Source organism: Mizuhopecten yessoensis, unplaced genomic scaffold, assembly GCF_002113885.1.
Source record: "Mizuhopecten yessoensis strain PY_sf001 unplaced genomic scaffold, ASM211388v2 scaffold10203, whole genome shotgun sequence".
Lineage (NCBI taxonomy): Eukaryota > Metazoa > Mollusca > Bivalvia > Pectinida > Pectinidae > Mizuhopecten > Mizuhopecten yessoensis.
This window is the reverse complement of record NW_018408430.1, coordinates 87682-94609: the sequence shown is the minus strand read 5'-3', so window position 1 is coordinate 94609 and position 6928 is coordinate 87682.

Here is a 6928-nt window from a genome sequence, read left to right as displayed (position 1 = left end):
GACGAATCGGCTGTATGATGTATAACTGGTCAGCCGTATGATGTAAGACGAATCAGCTGCATGATGTATAATTGGTCAGTTGTATGATGCAGGACGAATCGGCTGTATGATGTAGAACTTATCAGGTATAGGATGTAGGACGAATTAGCTGCATGATGTAGGACGAATCAGCTGTATGATGAAGACCAAATCAGCTGTATGATGTAGGACGAGTCAATTGTATGATGTAAGACGAATCAACTGTATGCTATAGGACGGATCAGCTGTATGTTGTAGGACGATTCAACTGTTTGATGTAAGACAGATCAGATGCAAGATGTAGGAAGAATCAGCTGTATGATATAGGACGGATCAGCTGCATGATGTAGGACGAATCAACTGTATGATTAAGGACGAATCAGCTGCATAATGCAGGGGGAATCAGCTGTATGATATAGGAAGGGTCAGCTGTATGATGAAGGCCAGATCAGCTGTATGATGTGGGACGAATCAGCTATATGATTTAGGCCAGATCAGCTGTATGATGCAGGACGAGTCAGCTGTATGATGAAAGCCAGATCAGCTATATGATGTAGGACAAGTCACCTGTATGATGTTTGATGTAGGACGAATCAGCTGTTTGCTATAGTGTAATCAGCTGCAAGATGCAGGGCGAATCAGCTGTATGATGTAGGACGAATCAGCTGCATGATGCAGGGCGAATCAGTTATATGATGTAGTACGAATCAGCTGTATGATGTAGGAAGAATCAGCTATATGATGAAGACCATGTTAGCTGCATGATGTAGGACGAGTCAGCTGTATGATGTAGGACGAATCAACTGTATGATATAGGAATGCTCAGCTGTATTGTGTAGGACCGGTCAGCTGTATGATGTAAGACGAATCAGCTGTATGATGTATAACGGGTCAGCTGTATGATGCAGGACGAATCGGCTATATGATGTAGGACTTATCAGGTATATGATGTAGGACGAACCAGCTGCATGATGTAGGATGAATCAGTTGTATGATAAAGGCCAAATCAGCGGTATGATGTAGAACGAGTCAATTGTATGATGTATGACGAATCAGCTGTATGCTATAGAACGGATCAGCTGTATGATGTAGGACGAATCAAATGTATGATTAAGGACGAGTCAGCTGCTTGATGCAGGGCGAATCAGCTGTATGATGTAGGACGAATCATCTGTATGATATAGGCCGAATTATCTGTATGATGCAGGACGGATCAGCTGTATATTGTATGAAGGATTCTATGTATGATGTAGGACGGATTATTTGTATTATGTAGGACTAAACATCTGTATGATGTAGGACGGATCAGCTGTATGATTTAGTGTAATCAGCTGCATGATGCAGGGCGAATCAGCTGTATGAAGTAGGACGAATCAGCTGCACGATGTAGGAGGGATCAGCTGTATGATGTAGGACGAATCAGATATTTAATGTAGGACGGATCAGCTGTATGATGTTTGACGAAACAGCTGTATGATGTAGGACGAATCAGCTGTATGATATAGGATTAATCAGGTGTATGGTGTAGGACAGATCAGGTATATGATGTAGGACGAATCAGCTGTATGATGTAGGACGAATAATCTGTATCATGTAGGACGAATCAGCTGTATGATATAGGATTAATCAGGTGTATGGTGTAGGACAGATCAGGTATATGATGTAGGACGAATCAGCTGTATGATGTAGGCCAGATCAGCTGTATGATTAAGGACGGATCAGCTGTATGATGCAGGGCGAATCAGCTGTATGATGTAGGACGAATCATCTTTATGATATAGGACTAATTATCTGTATGATGCAGGACGGATCAGCTGTATATTGTATGAAGGATTCTATGTATGATGTAGGACGGATTATTTGTATTATGTAGGACTAAACATCTGTATGATGTAGGACGGATCAGCTGTAAGATTTAGTGTAATCAGCTGCATGATGCAGGGCGAATCAGCTGTATGAAGTAGGACGAATCAGCTGCACGATGTAGGAGGGATCAGCTGTATGATGTAGGACGAATCAGCTGTATGATGTAGGCCAGATCAGCTGTATGATTAAGAACGGATCAGCTGGATGATGCAGGGCGAATCAGCTGTATGATGTAGGACGGATCAGCTGTATGATTTAGTGTAATCAGCTGCATGATGCAGGGCGAATCAGCTGTATGATGTAGGAGGGATCAGCTGTATGATGTAGGACGAATCAGATATTTAATGTAGGACAGATCAGCTGTATGATGTAGGACGAAACAGCTGTATGATGTAGGACGAATCAGCTGTATTGTATGATGTAGGACGAATCAACTGTATGATTAAGGACGAATCAGCTGCATGATGCAGGGCGAATCAGCTGTATGATGTAGGAAGAATCAGCTATATGATGAAGGCCAGGTCAGCTGTATGATGTAGGACGAATCAGCTGTATTGTATGATGTAGGACGAATCAACTGTATGATTAAGGACGAATCATCTGTATGATTGATGACGAATCAGCTGCATGATGCAGGGCGAATCAGCTGTATGATGTAGGACGGATCAGCTGTATGATTTAGTGTAATCAGCTGCATGATGCAGGGCGAATCAGCTGTATGATGTAGGACGAATCATCTGTATGATATAGGACGAATTATCTGTATGATGTAGGACGGATCAGCTGTATGATATAGTACGAATCATATGTATGATGTAGGATGGATTATTTGTATGATATAGGACTAAACATCTGTATGATGGAGGACGGATCAGCGGTATGATTTAGTGTAATCAGCTGCATGATGCAGGGCGAATCAGCTGTATGAAGTAGGACGAATCAGCTGCATGATGTAGGAGGGATCAGCTGTATGATGTAGGACGAATCAGCTGTATGATGTATTACGTTTCAGATGTATTATGTAGGACGGTTCGGCCNATCAGCTGTATGATGTAGGACGAATCAGATGTATGATGTAGGACGGATTATTTGTATGATATAGGAATAAACATCTGTGTGATGGAGGACGGATCAGCTGTATGATTTAGTGTATTCAGCTGCATGATGCAGGGCGAATCATCTGTATGATGTAGGACGGATCATCTGTATGATGTAGGACGGATCATCTGTATGATTTAGTGTAATCAGCTGCTTGATGCAGGGCGAATCAGCTGTATTCTGTATGATATAGGACGAATTATCTGTATGATGTAGGACGTATTATTACGGTTCAGATGTAATATGTAGGACGGTTCGGCTGTATGATGTTGGAAGAATCAGCTGTATGATGTAGGACGCATCAGCTGTATGATGTAGGACAAATCATCTGTATGATATAGGACGAATTATCTGTATGATGTAGGACGTATCAGCTGTATGATTTAGTGTAATCAGCTGCGTGATGCAGGGCGAATCAGCTGTTTTATGTAGGACGGATCTGCTGTATGATGTAGAACGAATCATCTGTATGATGTAGGACGAATCAGATGTATGATGTAGGACGGATTATTTTTAGGTTGTAGGACTAAACAGCTGTATGATGTAGGAAGAATCAGCTGTATGATGAATGCCAGATCAGCTGGATGATGTAGGACGGGTCAGCTGTATGATGTAGGACGCATCAGCTGTATGATGTATTACAGTTAAGCTGTATTATGTACGACAGTTCGGCTGTATGATGTAGTACGAAACAGCTGTATGATGTATTACGGCTAAGCTGTATTATGTAGGACAGTTCGCCTGTATGATGTAGTACGAAACAGCTGTATGACGTAGGACGAATCAGCTGTATGATAAAGGACTAATCAGCTGTATGGTGTAGGACGGATCAGGCATATGATGTATGACGAATCAGCTGTATGCTATAGAACGGATCAGCTGTATGATTTAGAGTAATCAGCTGCATGATGCAGGGCGGATCAGCTGTATGAAGTAGGACGAATCAGCTGCATGATGTAGGACGGATCAGCTGTATAATGTAGGACGAATCATCTGTATCATCTATAACGGATCATCTGTATGATGTAGTGAATTCCGGTCCATGATGCAGGACGAATCAACTGTATGATGTAGGACGGATCATCTGTATGATTTAGTGTAATCAGCTGCTTGATGCAGGGCGAATCAGCTGTTTTATGTAGGACGGATCTGCTGTATGATGTAGAACGAATCATCTGTATGATGTAGGACGGATCATCTGTATGATGTAGTGAATTCCGGTCCATGATGCAGGACGAATCAACTGTATGATTAAGGAGGAATCAGCTGCATGATGCAGAGCCAATCAGCTGTATGATGTAGGACAAATCAGCTGCATGATGTAGGACGGATCAGCTGTATGATGTATTACGGTTAAGCTGTATGATGTATGACGAATCAGCTGTATGATGTATTACGGTTAAGCTGTATTATGTAGGACAGTTCGGCTGTATGATGTAGTACGAAACAGCTGTATGATGTAGGACGAATCAGCTGTATGATGTAGGCCAGATCAGCTGTATGATTAAGAACGGATCAGCTGGATGATGCAGAGCGAATCAGCTGTATGATGTAGGACGGATCAGCTGTATAATGTAGGACGAATCATCTGTATGATGTAGGACGGATCATCTGTATGATGTAGGACGAATCATCTGTATGATTTAGGACGAATCAGCTGTATGATGTAGTGTATTCAGCTGCATGATGCAGGGCGAATCACATGTATGATGTAGGATGAATAAGCTGCATGATGCAGGGGGAAACAGCTATATGATGTAGGACGGTTCGGCTGTATGTTGTAGGAAGAATCAGCTGTATTATGAAGACCAGATCAGCTGTATGATGTAGGACGAGTCATCTGTATGTTGTAGGACGAATCAGCTGTATGGTGTAGGACGAATCAACTGTATGATGTAGGACAGATCAGCTGTATGATGTAGGACGGATCAGCTGTATGATGTAGGACGAATAAGCTGTACGATGTAGGACGAATCAGCTGTATGATATAGAACTAATCAGTTGTATGGTGTAGGACGGATCAGGTATATGATGTAGGAATCTGTATGATATAGGACGAATTATCTGTATGATGTAGGACGGATCAGCTGTATGATGTAGGACGAATCAGCTGTATGCATGATGCAGGATCAGCTGTATGCTATTGGACGGATCAGCGGTATGATGTAGGACGAATCAACTGTATGATTAAGGACGAGTCAGCTGCATGATGCAGGGCGAATCAGCTGTATAATGTAGAACGAATCATCTGTATAATGTAGGACGAATCAGTTGTATGCTGTAGGACAAATCATCTGTATGATATAGGACGAATTATCTGTATGTTGTAGGACGTATCAGCTGTATGATGTAGGACGAGTCAGCTGTATGATGTAGGACTAATCAGCTGTATGATGTGGGACAAATCAGCTGTATGATGTAGGACGAATCAGATGTATGATGTAGGACGGATTATTTTTATGATGTAGGACTAAACATCTGTATGATGTAGGACGGATCAGCTGGATGATGTAGGACGGATCAGCTGTATGATGTAGGACCAATTAGCTGTATGATGTAGGACGGATCATCTGTATGATGTAGGACCAATTAGCTGTATGATGTAGGACGGATCAGCTGTATGATGTAGTACGAGTCAGCTGTATGATGTAGGACGAATCATCTGCATGATGTAGGAGGGATCAGCTGTATGATGTAGGACGAGTCAGCTGTATGATGTAGGACGAATCAGCTGTATGATGTGGGACAAATCAACTGTATGATGTAGGACGGATCAGCTGTATGATGTAGGACGGATCAGCTGTATGATGTAGGACCAATTAGCTGTATGATGTAGGACGAACAATTTGAAAATAATCTATACTACTCAAAATGTTGTGATACATCAATTCAGAAGTTTTACGCACAACTCTAAGAAATAAAAAACAACCATTTTCCAATTACCGTCGAAAAGGATTTTGACTTTACCTTGTCAGAAATATATTATTGTTCTAGCTTGAAATAAACCATTTAGCAGAAATGTTTGTATCATAACCCGTTAAAATGAGCTGGATAGATCCGAGAACTATACATGTAGATTTAAACATAACTTAACGCGAGGCAAGGCGGAATTTGATCCACCGTATTGTGTGTGATGTGAGGAAAACTGTGTCTAATGTTAACAACATCAATAACTAAAACGCAAAACTCGTTTCTTATCATATTTATTAGAACGACTGCTTTGTTGATTCAAGTTCTTTTTTGTCGGAGGAATGTTTGAGCTAGGTGTCGATCTATTTAGGTTATACGCTTTATACATGTTATCTCCAATCGTTTAACTAATAACTTATTCTGATCAAAATAAATCAAAAATATTAGATATAGAACATTAGTTACTTAGCGTCAACTTACAATGACAAACATAGCAATGTGTCTGTTCAGCTCTCTGATTTTGTAAAAATGCACGTAAGCACGAATTTTAATTTATTATAACATGCGCTTTGCACATAAACCTATAAATTCAAGGTGTTTTATTCTAACGATGACATTTACTTAAGTATGCATGTGTATTTAGCTTTTTTCAAAATATGTTTGTGACAATATTTTTACATATTTGTTTGTGATATTGTATTTTTGACAACTGTTAATATCTTAATGAGATATTGTAGTAAAATTTATAAATCCCGTATTCGGAATGAAATGTAGGATGCCAATTGGTAAAGTAACTAAATCCTTGGAGAACCAAGCCGCTTCCTAGAAATAGAACAAAAACAAAAACGAACAAGTAGATTAGTTGCAAATGAATGCAATATAATTAGCAAAACATCCGTCATTAAACCCCTAATAACTTTTCCAAATACTTTTTCTCCAGTATAACAACTAGGTTTTTTGACAAGAATATATGTGAAATAGAATGAACATTAATTATGTTTAGAGTCACTAACAAATTATTGTATAAACTCTTAAT